Consider the following 17,109-nt stretch of genomic DNA (forward strand, 5'->3'; position numbering starts at 1 on the left):
TTCACTTGTTAAAATTTGTAGCAATTTACAAGTTGAAGTTAAGCCGATTCCTTATCTTCACTTGTTGAAATTTGTAGCAATTTACAAGTTGGAGTTAAGCTGATTCCTTATCTTCACTTGTTGAAATTTGTAGCAATTTACAAGTCGAAGTTAAGCCGAGATTATTCTTTATCTTCACTTGTTGAAATTTGTAGCAATTTACAAGTTGGAGTTAAGCTGATTCCTTATCTTCACTTGTTGAAATTTGTAGCAATTTACAAGTTGAAGTTAAGCCAAGATTACTGTTTCTCTTCGCTTGTTGAAATTTGTAGCAATTTACAAGCCGAAATAAAGCCGAGGTTATTGGTTAAACACTTGTAGAAATTTACAAGTTGGTTAACCCGAAGAAGATGCTTAACACTTGTTGAAATTTGTAGCAATTTACAAGATGACGTTAAGCCGACATATGATCATCTGTTGAAATTTGCAGCAATTTACAGGTTAAGGTAAAAGCTAAGTATATTGTTTAAACACTTGTTGAAATTTGTAGCAATTTACAAGCAGATCATTGTTATAACTTGAGAAAAATTTACAGTATATGTTAATCCTTGTTGAAATTTGTAGCAATTTACAAGTAGGCTAGACCGAGATCACCGTTTAAACACTTGTTGAAACTTGAGAAAAAGTTTACATTGAGTAGTATATCTTTCACACTTGTTAGAATTTATAAAAAGTTTGCAGGTCAGTATCTTGCCGAAGTAAAAGTTTTGTAGCTATTATACCCGAGGTATGTAACCTAGAGAAGATTGCACAAAGGAGGCAAAGTATGAAAGGCATACAAAATATTCTAAGTATAGAATCATGCAATAGCAGTTAGAAGAAGATCAAAACAGAATTCATCATGATTAACACGCCCTCGCCATGCAATATCATCTTGGGAAGGCCATGGCTGCATACAATGGGGGCAGTTCCCTCAACGTTGCATCAACTACTGCGGTTCCCAACAGAACATGGGATTGAAGAAGTCAAAGGGGATCAACTGCAGGCGGAGAATTGCTCCATGGCAGCAATGAAATCCACCTGCAGCATTCAAGAACCAAAGAAGGCAGAGATTGAAAACGAAGAGGTCCTAGATGATGTCGGCAAGGAGCCAGCCGAAAAAAGTGAAGAGACACTGAAGAAAATCCTCGTCTAGGAGGGCGACGAAGAGCGCTTCTTTCTTCTCGGCTCAGGCTTAGCCGAAGAAGAAGAAAGGGAATTGGAAGCTTTTTTTAGAGTAAACATTGAGGTATTTGCTCGGACACCTTATGAAGTGCCTGGCATTGACCCCGAGGTCACACGTCACAAATTGAACGTCGACAAGTCGGCCAAACTTGTAATCCAACAAGCAAGAGGGCCAACGTTGATACACGTCGAAGCAGTAGAGAAAGAAGTAGACAGACTTTTTGGAGCTCAGGGCCATCCGAGAAGTCAATTACCCGACATGGCTATCAAATACAGTGGAAGAAGGAATGATAATTAAGGAGCAAGGAATATTAACACTTGTTGAAATTTTTGAGCAAATTACAAGATGAGTTAACCGAGGATTATGAAGTCTACCACTTGTTGAAATTTGTAGCAATTTACAAGTTTGGTATAGCCGAGATAACACTGAAAGACGTTTTCGAGATATGATCAACCGAAATGACCAACTAGCTTGTTAAGAGCTGAGAGGGTTGGAAAGTACAAAAATGAAGACCTTAAAGAACTAGGGACTGAAAGCAAGAACGTCGGGCTAATTTGCTTCGACGGACGACGATGGCTCAGCCTCGACAGTCAGTTGGAGGAGCTTCTCTACCGCTACCTCGGCATCAATTTCAAGAAGGAAGCAAACTACTCGGCATCAGCGGTAGGTTGTGTCTCACCCCCAGAAGACAGTTGGAAAGAACTTCTCAGCAGCCTTCTCAGCCACGAGCTCAGCATCAACCTCCTGAAGAGTTTGATTAAAGCTCTTCTTGGCGATTGGCACCTCGGAGTTTTAAAAGCAAAGATTGAAAGCAAGAATCTGGGAAAAGACACAGAAAACAGAAACAAGAATGTAATTCGTAAATCAAAAATGGTGATGAAGCTATTAGGAAATTAAGACAAAAAAAAAAAAAAAATTGCACAGGTGTGTCAAGCCAAGAACAGTGGCAGAAATTAACAGATATGTGAACAGTGTGTAGTCAAGAAGATGATTTGGAAACAACGGGTAAAACAGCAATGGTGATTAACAATGAAACAGAGCTTCTTGGAAAGCAACAAGAAATAAGACCAGGAGAAAAAGTGGCTTACCAGAAAGAGGGAAGCTTGAATGAGAATTGCCGAAGTCTGACGACGGATGCGAAAAAAACAGAATCACATAAGCTTCACCGGAGAAGAGGAACGAAGACAGTTGCAGAGCATTTTTTGAAAAGAGCTAGAAAGAGAAAATTCAGAGTCAAGAAGACAACAAAGTTAAAGAATAAAGCCAAGTACACAGGCACTAAGTAAGTATGTGAAGAACAAGAAAGTAATGAACCAGACATGATGCTAGCAACAGAAAGCGAATATGACAAAGAACAGTTCCAGGCATTTTTCAAAAACTTGAAGACAGACGAGAACAGAAGACCATAGATGGCAAATAAACAGATTCAAAGTAAATCAGAAGAGTTATGAAAGATTGAGTTTAATAGCAAGCAAAGAGTTTATAAACCTACCAAGTGAAATGAACGCCGATATGAAAATCGCCGAAGTCAAATAGGTGACTGGAAATCAGGAAACTCACCAGAGAGTGTGAGTGGAGCAGTTGCAAAGCTCTTGGAATTTACGAATTAATGGAACCAGAACCTCGGCTAGGAGGTGCGATTTCAAGCAGTTTGGAAGGCATGAATCTTTATTCTTGACACCAGTGGACAGTAAAGTCCATAGAACTTTGAGGTCGGCGAGTTTGATCTTGGACAGAGGGGCACAGATGAACGAACAGTGTAGGTTCTATCACCTCAGAATGCCAAGGTAATAGAACCTAGGGGGCAGTTGTGGGGATATATTTTCTGAGTACCCACACGTGGCAAGGTGACGCCGACGTGTCAGCCGAGGTGCCACGTGTCCTGGTCGTGACGCCGAGGTAATCTCGGCAAGGCCGAGGTTATCTCTGAAGATATCGGAATCCGAGATAAATGGATAAGGGACAAGAGTCTTAGAATGAGAAAAGACTTCAGTTTGGGAAAAGATAAGACTCTTAGAGAGTTTATCCTAATCCCACTAGGAGTCCCAGATTAGCAGTAATCCTAAGTCCATTAGGACCAGGCTCCTATTGGGACTAGGATTGTATTGGCTATAAAAGAGAGGCACCCCCATGGGTCTAAGGTATGCTTTTGAGACTCAAGCTTGTGAGTTTAGTATTTGATTTATCTTTGAGAGATATACTGACTTGATCGTCGGAGTGCCCCCGAGTGGTCGAAACCACCACGGGATTCTTATACTTCTGTTGCAGGTTAGCTAGAGGCCATCTATTCTGCCAATGCTCTTCAGCTGGTTATTAAGCGGGCAGTGTGGTCAGAAAATCACCCACACAGGATCAAAATAGTATTATTGTGTTTTCTTCTCACAAATTTATTGATTGATTAATTGGTGTATGTAACACCACCGATAAAATAAACCTAAGGATGGTGAAATCATTTTACAAGCCTCTGCCTTTTCAACTCTTTTTTAAACTAAAAAAAAAGAAGCTGTAGTTTCAAGGTTCAAAGCCACAATGGTCCTAGTAGGAAGATTGGAGGTCAAGTTTGCTTTCTTCTTCTTGGGTCTGGCTTGGTTCTCTTGTGGGGCCCATGGTGCTGCAGTTTTTGATGCTACAAAACTTGGTGATAAGGTAGACGGAACGACAGATTGTGCACTGCGGCACTGGCGAGTTTGGATGCCATGAATTTCATTCCCCTTTTATGAATCGGACATGGTTCTCTCATATAGGGGTGCAATTCACCTCGTCAGAGAATTGTATTCGCTCACATAGTTTTCAGAATAATTATTTTGTACACTATATCAACAATTCACCTTGTGTGAGAGAATTGTATTCGCTCACATAGTTTTCAGAGCAATTATTTTGTACACTATATCAAAAGTCAAGTATATACTTAATATTTTTTTTTTCTAAACACATGACCCTTGTTTTTTATTTGGTCAAAAATCCCTCTTTGGTCACTATAACGTGAAAATGAAAGTCTATTTTTCTTTTTTTTTTAATTTGTAATCTCCCTGGAAGGGTGCCTTTCATTAATGACAAATAAATTTGTTTATATTTTTTTTTATAGACAATCTTATCCTTAGTAACTAGTTTTATATTTTTAATTTTAAAACAACAATGTTAGAGATTTACATTTTGCACCCACAAATGCATTCACAATGATGTGGCAAAGGTGGTGGGGCCCATATAATTGAGTGTATGAATCACATCATTGTAACTAGTTTTATATTTTTAATTTTAAAAGGACAATGTTAGAGACTTACATTTTGCACTCACAAATGCATTCACAATGATGTGGCAAAGGTTGTGGGTCCCAGATAATTGAGTGTATAACCAATCAAAAACTAATACTTATTAGATCACATCATTGTGGGTTGAATTATGAGAGCTTTTTTATGGTCTCAAACATTTTTTCATTTTAAAATGATATAACTTTTTATCTATATATTGGTTTTTGATAAAATTAATAGTTTATAATCCTCTTGTTAAGATCTATTAAATAAGATTCATGTTTGCTATGCAATTTTAAAAAAAAAAAATCGTAATTTTATATTCTATTGAAATTAACGTCAATAGTAAAATTTTACTCTGATTTACAGTAAAACAGAGTAAAATTTTACTATTTACATTAATTACGACGATAATTTTTTTTTAAAAAAGAATTTCACAGTCAATCAAAATCTTATTTAATATATCTTGATGAGAGGATTATAAAAATACTAATTTTATTAAAAATTGACATCTAAATCAAAAGTTATATCATTTTAAAATTTTAAATATTAAATTAGTTATTAAAGATATTTTGATAATAATAGTTTATGCTAGACTTTTTAAGCAAAACATTTTATACTTGCCTTTAATACATGAAAGTTTTATTAGAGCATCTCCAACGGTAGTAGGCATTTTACCTATCTAAATATTTCTATAAAGTATATATTTTATTTTGCCTATCAACTGTTTTATGTTTTTACTCCAACCATGCTCTCTATTTTAGCTATTTATCCAAATATTATTAATTTTATAGAATGCCACGTTAACAACAAAGATGGAGGGAAATGATCCTAATGATTGAATACATTTTGCCTAGCGTTGAAGGCTAGCTACATGTAGCTAGTGAATATGACTTGAGCCAAAATGCCTAATCATATGCCTAGTGCATTGGAATTAAAAAAAGTAAATCACACTAGGTATTTTAACTAACAAGTATTATATGCCTAGTGTATTGGAGATGCTCTTATGAGTGAGTTTTAACTAAATTTTCATTTTTTTTTTTTTTTTTTTTTTTTTTGTCTCGATCAAGGTTCTCTTTAGTTGTAGAGACATCCGGTTGTGTCTAGTTGGGTTTGTGGGCTTCAGTGTGAGTTATTCTAATGCTTTAAATCATTTATCTTATATATTTTTGTGTTAAAATCATTCGTTAAAAAATCATATCCATTTGATAATTATAACCAAATATTTTATCATACTTCTATTAAAAAAAAACCAAAAAACCAAAACACAGAGACCCATAATTACGATTATTAAATTAATTTGACATTTTTTAAAGATTGATCTACAACAAGAGCTTACAAAATAAACAACTCTAATTATTAAACTAGACCCGTGATGTTGATCATATAGGGCCGAACTGTATTTTTCTCCAAATTGGAGAGATTGGACGGAATTTTTTTTCTGTCTGAACAAGGGACATAATAGCTAAATTTTCCCCTGTTTTCCTTATCATCTCTTTTGCCATTGTTGATGAGAACCTTTTGACTATTTTTCTCGTTCTTCAACTTTTCGTCACTAGTAATTTTATATTTGCTAGTGGTGTTTCATTTAGTTTTCAAAAAATGTTTTCCATTTTTTTAAATTTAAAAATTAATTTGGGAAAAAAATTTAAAAATAATTTTTTGTATAATTTTATCATTTTAGAGGGTAGAATTAATTTTTAAAAATTCAAAAATATCATTTTGATATTTATTTTTGTTAAACTATTTTCGATTTTTTTCAAAAATAATTTTAGAAACATAACCGATTTTCAAAAAAATTACAATAGGGAGTGCGCTAATTAAATTTAAGAGTAACAATAACAAGCTAGAATTTTTGTTCTGATGTAGTTCATTGTATTTTCCAACGTAAACAACTCCATTATCCATGAATTTAGCCTAAATTTGACATACACAAAATAATTCATCTTTTTATTTTTTTATCTTTTTTTCATCACATCATCTCTCTACTTTTCTGCACATCTTTTCGTAAAAAGACAAAAAATACACTTATTTAAGTTATCTCAAGCAATCCCTTAATATGATGAGTAGCCATGAATTTAACTTAAAAATTTGTGGCAGCTACACCTTGACACTCCAAAATCTCCATAATCGCACCTAAGAATAGCCCGAACACCGATGGGATTCATATAAACCAATCCAATCTCATTACCATATCAAACTGTACGATTGCCACTCGCAGCAAAAACTGCATCTCTGAGGATGAAGGTATCCACGATTGGACTGGAATGAAGTAAAGGATTTTATCAACGATTGCTTAAGAATATTTGTTGAAAATCTTAAAATAATTATACATTTTTTATAGAAATATGTATCATAAAAAATATACAAATATTTTAAAATTTATTAACCAATACTCGGAGGTGGCGCTGAAGGAATAGTGGAATTTTATATTTACTAACGGTACAATGTCGTGGCACTTGTACAACTTGCTTTGACTGGAATTTTATATTGACTAACGTTTACTGTTGTGGCACTTGTACAACCTGCTTTGACATCATATGATAATGATAATGTATCACAAATTGTAAAATATTTTTTCCTTGAAAAGGAAAATGTGAAAGATTGTGCTATGTATCATCATTTGTTGAGCTCTCGTTTTTAACTTGCGCTTCTCTGTCAACTTCTTTTTTAGTGTAATGATCCTGATCACATTTTCTCTTATATAATTTTTAATAAATACAAGAGACATGTGAGTGGACAAAATTAAGTTTCTAACTTCCAGTGAGGCGCTTGAACCCTTGACGGCTGGTTTGGGATATAAAAAAAAAAAAAAAAAAAAAAAAAAGTTAAAAAGTCAAAAAATTATTCAAAAAGTCAAAAAATTATCATTATTCATAAAAAAAAAAAAAAAAAAAAAACCAAAAATTACAACTCAGTGGTTCAGAGTCTGTAGCTGCGTTTTTCTAAAAAAATTACACAGTTTGGGTGCAATTTTAATACACCTATCTGATCAGATTTATTTATTTTTAACCGTTAACTATAACACCATCTATTTTTTTTTTATACAAAACTGATTTGATCATATAGTTAGTGATATCCGATCAATGTGATTTTTTACAGACGTATAGTACTTAACGAGTTCTACACATTGAACGGTTTAGATTATCAAAACGGGACCCGTGATGGACCCTCACGGGCCGAACAACACCGTTCAATGCGATGCCCGAAAAGTAGGCAACTACTTCTTAGCATCAATTCAGCTGCGCATATAGTACGGCCGTACAACGCACACTCCTAATCTTCTCCTACACACTAATATATATAATTTTTTAATACACATTTTTTTTCATAAAAAGTCAAAAAGTTAACCCAAACAACTATATTTTTTTCGCAACTTTTTAGTTTAAAAAGTCAAAAAGTACACTTATTTAGGACACCTCAAACAACCCCTAAGTAATTGTTTGTGATGTTTTATATGAGTGCACTTTTTGATTTTTTTAGTTAAAAAAATAGAGGAAAAAATACGTATATTTGGGATAATTTTTTTACTTTTACAAAATGATGTGTAATAAAATATTGTAATAAAATCAAAATGACCATTTTACCCTCTTGACTTTTTGATTTTTTGGATAGTTGAATTCAAAAGGCAAAATAATAATTTTATCCTAATAACTTCCCTCACAAGTTACCCTCGAATAATATAGATTTTTTAATTTTTTTAATAACTTTTTGATTTTTTAATTTTTTTAGTTTCTTCCGAACAAGGCCTAATAATCTAACTTTGTAAACATTAAAAAAAGAAAAAAGAAAAAGGTCAAGTTTAAAAATTAGCAAGAAACAAAAATAGTTAAGTTTTAAAAATACGGTTAAATTACACTAATACCCCTGAGGTTTATCTTAAATATAAATACCTCCTTGACAATTTAGAAATTTCACTGAGCCCCCTTTCAACGTTTGTCTTTTGACAGATCTAACAGAAAATGTACAATGACTTTAATAACCTCAACTAAAAATGTAATTTTACCATTTTACCGTCGTCCTATTCATCTTCCCCTTTCTTCACACAGCTAGCCTAACCAAGATAATACATTCATATCACCATAGTCAACCTATTTGGAAACCCAATGCACAGAGCGTTTTTTGTCTTTCATCATTGCACCGTCGGCCATTACTCCCTTCTCCCTTCACCATCTCTGACTGTCACCATCTATTGTCAATCAAACACCACCAACAACCTGCGAATGAAAAAAACAGAAGTATGTCTCATTGCAATCACAGCAACCCTCAACGCCCCCTCTTTCTTCTCTTCTCTCGCACCACAATCACCTCTCTCTGTCCCCCCTCCTCCCCCCCCCCCCCCCCCCACTATCAAAACCAACCATCATCATATTGATGATGACCATATCAAGCTAAGTGTAAAACCCAAATCATATGGAAGAGATGAATAGTATGATCAAATGTGCAGACAAAAAAAAAAGAAAAAAAAAAGTGTGCAGACCAAGTGTTTGCTCTAGAAGTGCACTGTTTGATTGTTGGGAAAATAGAGGAATTGGTGAAGAAAATGAAAATTATAGATTTTGACTCTGTTTTTTGGTGGTCTCCACGATTGGTAAAATCCCAAAAGACATGGATTTGATTTTTGTGTGTGACGGTGGGCCTGTTGAATACTCTGATCATTCTATTCTCCAAAAAATTAGGAATACTCTGCGTAAGCTTCATAAAATGGACATCCATACAGTCAATGGAGATAGGGGTCGATTTGGGCGTTTTTGTATCCAAATTGATCTAGCCAAGCCCTTAATAGCTAAGATCACAGTGGGGTCTAGTTTAGTCAAGGTAGCCTATGAAGGTCTGAGCTCTGTTTGCTTCCATTGTGGTCTGATTAGTCAGAGAGTGGGGGAGTGCAATGATACTTCAAATAAGATTAATCCAGTGGAGAGTCAACCAAATACTCCTTTAGCAGATGGTGAGCCTTTTGGCCCTTGGATGTTAGTTCAGAAACGCTCCAAGAGCTCTAAGAAGCCGGAACTGGCAAGCCACTCCAACGTTCAATCATGGAAGGTCTGGATGAAGAAGAAAACTGAAATTCAAATTTTGACGCCTAATGGTCAGCCACAACCTCTCACTTCGTTGACCCCCTCCTCTGCCACCTTAATTGCTGATAGTGACACCACAGTACCCGGGCTGTCCCTTAGCAACCCTTTTGCTTGCCTCAATGATAGCCCTGCCATCTCATTACATCCTCCTAGTATTTCTAACACTGATTTAGGCCCCTATCCTTTGTTGAACCCATCTCCCGAAATTCTCTAGTCTACCAATAATATCTCTGACCCTGGGGCTCCTTCTACATTGTCTATGCTATCTTGTTGTACCATTAACCTAATCTCCTATAGCCACTGTTTCTATAAACTCTTCAACCCCATAACCTCCTCAGAAAAAACCAAGCTTCAGCACCCCATCCTCTCCATATTCTCCACTTGACCATGCCGCGCCAAAATCTCTGTTTTCACCACACCAACTTTCGCAACAACTCCAACCATCCCCGAAGACCAGTGGCAGACCCAGCTCTCCCTTTTCGTCTGAACAATATGGTAGGGCAAAACCAGCAAGGTTGGTTCATGGAGACTTCGAGCGGTCACTCCAAGATGGGCGATAGACTGATCGAGATGATTCAACGAGACCCAACTCACATCTTGGGCTGGTACGACAGCGAGATCATGAATATGTAGATGAACCTATCTCTGTTTCTACCGTTACCATCCCTACTGCATCATCGATCGATGGTGGTTATCAACTACCTGTCCACTCCATTTACCCATACGACAAACTCTCCCCACCAGATCATACAGTTAAACCAAGTGATCATTCCCTCCCCAAACCTACTTCCAAATTATCAACTGATTCTCGAACCGCTAATCAAGGAAACTTTTCTCCATACCCCACCCCTACCAATACCGAAGTTCATGCAAATGGATACGATACCTTGGGAGTTCACCCTGAGGGTACATCTCAATCAAGCAATAGTGGTAGAACAATCTCCGAAGCTCCAATGACTACGCGTTACCGTAGACTTTTGCACAATGCAAGGAAATAGAGCATTCACACACATGATCCAGCTGTATCCATACCTTCACTTAGACGAAGCCTTAGCTTTGAGGCCCGAATAGATCCTTCCAAAGGAGGAAGTGCTGAACAAGGAGGAGTTTGCACTCCCTCTACTACCACTGTTTAGAGTTCCAATGAAAGTGCTTTTGTGGAACTGCCATAAGACAGCCAACCTTCATTTCCGTAGGCATTTTCGAAATTTACTGGAAGAGCACCACCCACAGCTAGTTGTTATTACGGAAACTCGCATTGGTGGGGATAGGGGCATGACTATTTGCAAGAGCTTGGGTCTCCCAAATTTTCACATTTCGGAACCAATTGGTTTTGCTGAGGGCATATGGTTGCTTTAGAATGGTGAAGAGATCCGTTGTGATGTCATTTCGGTCACGCAACAGGAAATCTATGCATGTATCCAGGTACTCTTCTTACCTACTTTATCGTTGTTTTCAGCTATTTATGCTAGCCCTTGTTTCAATACTAGAAAAATACTTTGGGATAACCTTAAAATTTTTGCTGATGCTCATAATTTGCCTTGGCTATTAATGGGAGATTTCAATGAGATTTTGACTAGTACAGAGAAATTTGGAGGACAGCCCATTAACCATCGAAGAGCAATGTTATTCAAGGACTGTCTAGACCATTGTGGGTTGATTGACAAGGGTTTTCTGGCCCACGCTTCACTTGGAATAACCGAAGACAAGTCGACAGCTTTATTAGTGAAAGACTGGATCGATGTCTCTGCAATGGAGCTTGGGCCCAACTTTTTCCAGATAATAAAGTGTTACACCAGCCCAAACTCCACTCGGATCATTGCCCCATCCTTTTGCATGCCCTATCTATCATCTCCCTTAAGATTGCTCGTCCCTTTCGATTTGAAACCATCTGGTTGTCGGATCCATCTCTTTGTACCGTTATGTCTAATAGTTGGTCCAACGCTAGTTTCACTCAAGGGGCTAAGGTTTTTGTAGACAAAGTATCTGTTTGGAACAAAACTGTCTTTGGTAACATTTTCTTCCGCAAAAAGAAACTTGCCAATAGAAGCCTTGGTGTTCAAAATCTCTTGATTCTGGACCATCTCCTTTTCTTCTACAACTAGAACAGTCCCTTATTGTTGACTATAACCACGTTCTTAGTTTGGAGGAAGAGTTCTAGAGTCTCAAAAGCCAAGTGAACCGTATTTTAGATGGGGATAGAAACACTAATTTTTTCCACCAAACGAACATCTCTCATCATAAACATAATAAAATTTTCGCTCTTAAAAATCTGGATAATACTTGGGTTTATGAAATTGATACCATCAAATCCAATGTTATGGATCACTTTAGAAGGTTGTTTACCTATTCACTTAGTGTGTCCCATCGTGACAAACCCACATTCTCTTTCTTACCCACCATTGATTCCTCTCTTCATCCCTCCCTCTCAACTCCTCCCTCACTGGAAAAGATTCGGCGAGTTTTGTGGACGTTCAAACCCTAGAAGGCCCCTGGGCCTGATGGACTCCACCCTATCTTTCTTAAAAAGTTTTGGCATTTATTTGCCCCCTCGATCTGTGAAGTTATTGCATGTGCGTTTGCGACTGGCTATTTCAATCCGGAGATCAATAAAACCTTAATCTGCCTCATCCCTAAAGTCCCTAGTCTAGAATCCATAACCCAATTCCGTCCCATGGGGCTTTGTAACACCATTTATAAACTCATCACTAAGCTCTTTGTAGGTCGTATTCGACCTCTGTTAGAGTCTCTTATCAGTCCTCTTCAATCCAGCTTCATCCCAGCCAGAAGAGGTATCGATAATGTTATCATCGTGCAAGAAATTGTTCATAGCTTTAAGAAGAAAAAAGGTAAGAAAGACAGCATGCTGATTAAACTTGACTTGGACAAAGCTTATGACCGTTTAGCGTGGAGTTTCATCCTCACCATCATGCGATCTTTCAATTTCCCTTCAAGTTAAATAGAATTTGTTATGTTCTGTGTTTCCTCGAGTTCGCTTTCAGTGCTATTTGATGGTGAGAAAACTGAAGAATTTTTTCCATCTCGAGGCATACGGCAAGTTGATCCCATATCTCCATATCTCTTTATCCTTTGCCTGGAATATCTCTCAGCTCGTATCACCAAAGTCTGCCAAAATCACGAGTGGTCTCCTGTAACGATCCAGAATTTTTCCCTCCGCTCGAGCGGGGAAGTTTATACTCGAGCGGACTTGAGAGGTTCCCAACATTTTTGCAGACGGTCCGAAATTCTGAGAGTTGTGAATTCCCACTCGAGCAGACAACTTTGTTGGTCTGTGCGCTCGAGTGTGAAAAACGACGCTCGAGCGTGGAAAGTGAGATTGCCCTAGACATTTTTATTAGTGTATTTGGAACCTCCTTATTTTATTTTGGGGTATTGATGGAAGTGGTAGCAAAATGGTAAAGTAAGAGTGAACTAAGAATTTAATTCGGATAATTTTTTTTACGAGCAGCCGTCACTCTTTTGCCTTTTTATTTTTCCACACTTTGAATTTGGATGTAAGGCTAGAACCATTGGAAAGCTTATTTCTGGGGTTTCGATTTGGACACAAGAACGATCTAAAACGGAGTCCGGATAAGAGAGTTATACCTGTTTGAACTTTTGGAATCTGTGCTGGAAGCAAGTACGCTCGAGCGGGAAAATAGACGCTCGAGCGGACCACGCAAATTCAGCAAGTTTAAAATCACTTTTCTAGATCATTTTTCACACTTTCATCTCCCTTCTTCATTCCTCTCACCCTAGGTCCGAAAACCCTAGATTTTTTTATCCCAAATACTCTCAATTCTTTTAAGTTTTGGGTAAGATCTCTTACAAGAAAGTGAAGAGGCTTGTAGATCAACATTTTCTACCGATTGGAATTTCAGATTTGTGAAGGAATCTCATCAAAGCTTGCTCTTTTGCTCGATTCTTGAGGTAGGGGTCCTAGTTCTTCCTCAATACTTGCATTAATAGATAGATTTGTGGTATTTTGATTATATAAATGCACAATTTACATTTTTGAGTCTATAGTGTTATATCATGAAATTTGGGGGTTTAGGGTTTGAAGTGTTGGGTTAATATGGTGAATTATGAACCTTAGGTGTATAATCAATGGGAAAATCGGAATAAAAGGTAATGGTTTAAGAAGTTTGAATTTTTCTTGAAATTCTTGATTTTCTTGAAAACCTTAAGTTGATTCATGATGATAAATAATGATTTTGCCCAAATTGAAAGTAGAATCATGAAATTGGTAGGTTGAGTTATATATGTACAAGTTTAATTGGATTTTGGAAGTGTTTGAAAATTATATTAAAAATTAACGATTGAACTTTTATTATGGACATTGTAAATCATGTTATAATGTGAAAGGAAGATTGGGGAAATGATTTATTAATGATATGAATGACATGGGCCTTGAGGTGAAATGATGAAATAAAGGTTTAAGAGTTCACCTTTAATTATGTTGAACAGTGTTAATTATGTTGAATAGTGTTGTTGAATTAAGTTGAGTTGACTAATATTGAATTGAATTGTGCTGAGATATGTGTTGAGAAGTGTGTTGAGTTGAGGATGTTATTTGCGACTTGTGATGAATTTACGAAATTGCATATTGATGTGTAATTTGGTATAAAGAGAATTAAACAAGTTAAGAACGGAATAAATTATATTGTGACCCAATTTTTATGTGTATTATGAATTGTGTAGGGTTAGGTGCAAAGGCGGACCAAGCATTTGAATACTGTAAGTAATAACTCTGTAAAGCTATGTTTAATTACAAGTATTTTTTGACTGATATAATATGATCTGTTTTCTGGAATGCTATTTTGTGAATTATAAATGAATGTCCATTTTTCTGAAATGTATTTGTGGCACCATATGTTCACGTGGCCCTCGCCCAGGGGTAACAATACTGTGGCTTATATTCACGTGCCCTCGCCCAGGGGTAACAATACTGTGGATTATATTCATGTGGCCCTTGCCCGGGGTAACAATACCGAGGCCTATATTCACGTGGCCCTTGCCTGGGGGTAACAATACCATGGCTACTTGCACGCAAGATATAGACCTTTATGGTCGTCGGTATCGACTATACATGTGGGTCTCAGGGCCAAGTTGATTTGATAGCTAATGGGTGTACCACGTATGATCTTATGCAAAATCTGAATATGAATATTGACATGCATTTGAATCTATTTCTGATTTGAAACCTGAATATGAATAAGACTCTATTTCTGATAAGAATATGTTTCTAATATAATAAAAATATGTTCCTGATATAAGCTCTGATTTCTAACCCTGTGATGGACATCATTCATTAAAAACCTTTTACTTTGTTATTATTTACTGGGCACCAGCTCACTGTATTATTTTATGTATGTAGGCGATCAGGCGTGTGACTAGTCCTAGAGCTGCTGTCTAGATTCTGCTTTCTGTTAGCCAACCTATGTGCCTCCTGTGGAGGTTCCGGACGTGTCTAGCGTTTATGGCTAAGTGCATAAAGTTTAAGCTTTGTCTTCTTGTTTGGTTAAACAAGTTTTCGTTTATTTTGTAAATAGGACTAAGTCCCTTTTTGTCTAGTCTGTATGTATATGACGCCGTAAGGAGGATGTGTAGATATGTATATAAAAGTTTAAAATTTTTCTGTCTCATATAAGTCTACACAGCTCAATGGAAGTTGTATATTTGTTATTTGCTTCTGCTAGCCCCACTATTATATTAATCTGTCTTAGAGGCCTTCGGTAATCTCAGGATTACTGGCTGGTTACGATACTAAACCCATAGGGGCGGGTTTGGGTCGTGACATCTCCTATCCGTGTGTCTAGGGTGGGTCCCCTTTATCACATCTATTTTTTGCTGATGATCTCATCTTACTTAGAGAAGCTTCAGAGCCCAATTGTCTTATCATCTCATTCATTTTGCAAGACTTTTGTTCTTTATCTGGCCAAGACATCAATTTTAACAAGTCCAAAGTTTTCTTTTCGGCCAATGTACATGAAGACTTGCAACAACACCTTTCTCATACCTTAGGTATTCCTACTACTCGTAACCTTGGTAAGTATTTGGGTTGTCCAATCCACCACTCCCGGTCGGATAGAGAGTCCTTCCAATTTGTGATTAACAAGGTTCAAAGTAAGCTCGCAGGATGGAAAAGTAAAATGCTATCCTTTGCGGGTCGAGCTACGCTCATCCAGTCGGTTAATGCGGCCATTCCTGCATACATAATGCAATGTAATTTTATCCCCAAATCTGTTGCAAATACCCTTGGTAAACTCATTCGTGATTTTTTATGGGGTTCCTTAGTGGAACATAGGGCAGTGCATGGGGTTGCTTGGGACACGGTCACCAAACCAAAAGCTCTTGGAGGGTTAGGTATTAGGCAAACCAGCTTAATAAACAAAGTGTCTATGGCCAAGTTGAATTGGCGCATGATTCATGATGACAACGCGTTGTGGTCTAGAACCCTTAAGTCCAAATACGGTCATGTGGGGGGTGATCGAAATAGGACATCACCTGTTTGGAGGAGTATTGTCATGACCCAAACCCGCCCCTATGGGTTTAGCACCGTAATCGGCCAATAATCCGTGATTACCGAAGGTCTGCTTAATAGTAATAACAGTGATACAGAGTATAGGGGCTGGCGGAAGCCAAAACAGTAAATGAAAGATGTCCAATGAGCTGTGATAGTCTGTATGCAAAAAGACTTTTTATAACACATTCACATTCAGTACAAAAACAGTATGTACATACATCATATACAGGCATTCAGGTTAGGGACCAAATCCCTACCATAACAGTACAATACAAGTCTATACAGTCTATACAAAACAGAGACAGAAATGGGGAATCTAAAACACCCCGAAGCAGCCTTGGCTTGGACACACTTGGAACCTCACAGTGAGGCACGTTGGTTGGCTTGACAAAAAAAGAGTTTAACCCAACGCTCCTAGCTCCGATCCGGTGCCGGGACACCTACATATATATATAAACAGTGAGCTAAAGCCCAGTAAATAACAATTATGTAAAGAGGCTAAGAATGAATGTCCTTTCAGTCAATAAGCAGTCATATCAGTCATTTAGAAACCATAATAGTTATATGTGGTACATTTAATAGCAAACAGTACAGTAGGTCTTAATAGACCGAACAGTCGGTTGATGGCCATCATATCAGTAAACAGTAGTGGTTCCAAACATGGGAACCGACAGAGATCTCTGTGACAGTAGCAGTACAGTACAGTAACAGTAAATTGCTATGGATGCCACGAATACAGTTCACAAATAGGACAAGCATTCATTTAGTAAGAAATATCTTTTCAGAAAGCAGTACAGTTGATCATTCAGAAAATGTTCATGATTGAATATATCTTTACAACATTGTTACTCACAGAGTTCTGGGCTATAGATAGGCTAGTGAACGTCCTCGGATGCTAACCCTACACAGTTACAGGATGAACACACACTAAGTTGCACGTTTGGGAAACAATAACTTAGTCCCTATCTTGACTCGGTGTGGTTCTATAGCATTATCCTTATTAAGATGCCTTAAACTAGGCCTAGGAATGCCTAGGATGGAATGAGGATGCAA

The sequence above is a fragment of the Camellia sinensis genome, chromosome 12 (genome assembly GCF_055761805.1).
Source record: "Camellia sinensis isolate YWXY chromosome 12, ASM5576180v1, whole genome shotgun sequence".
NCBI lineage: Eukaryota > Viridiplantae > Streptophyta > Magnoliopsida > Ericales > Theaceae > Camellia > Camellia sinensis.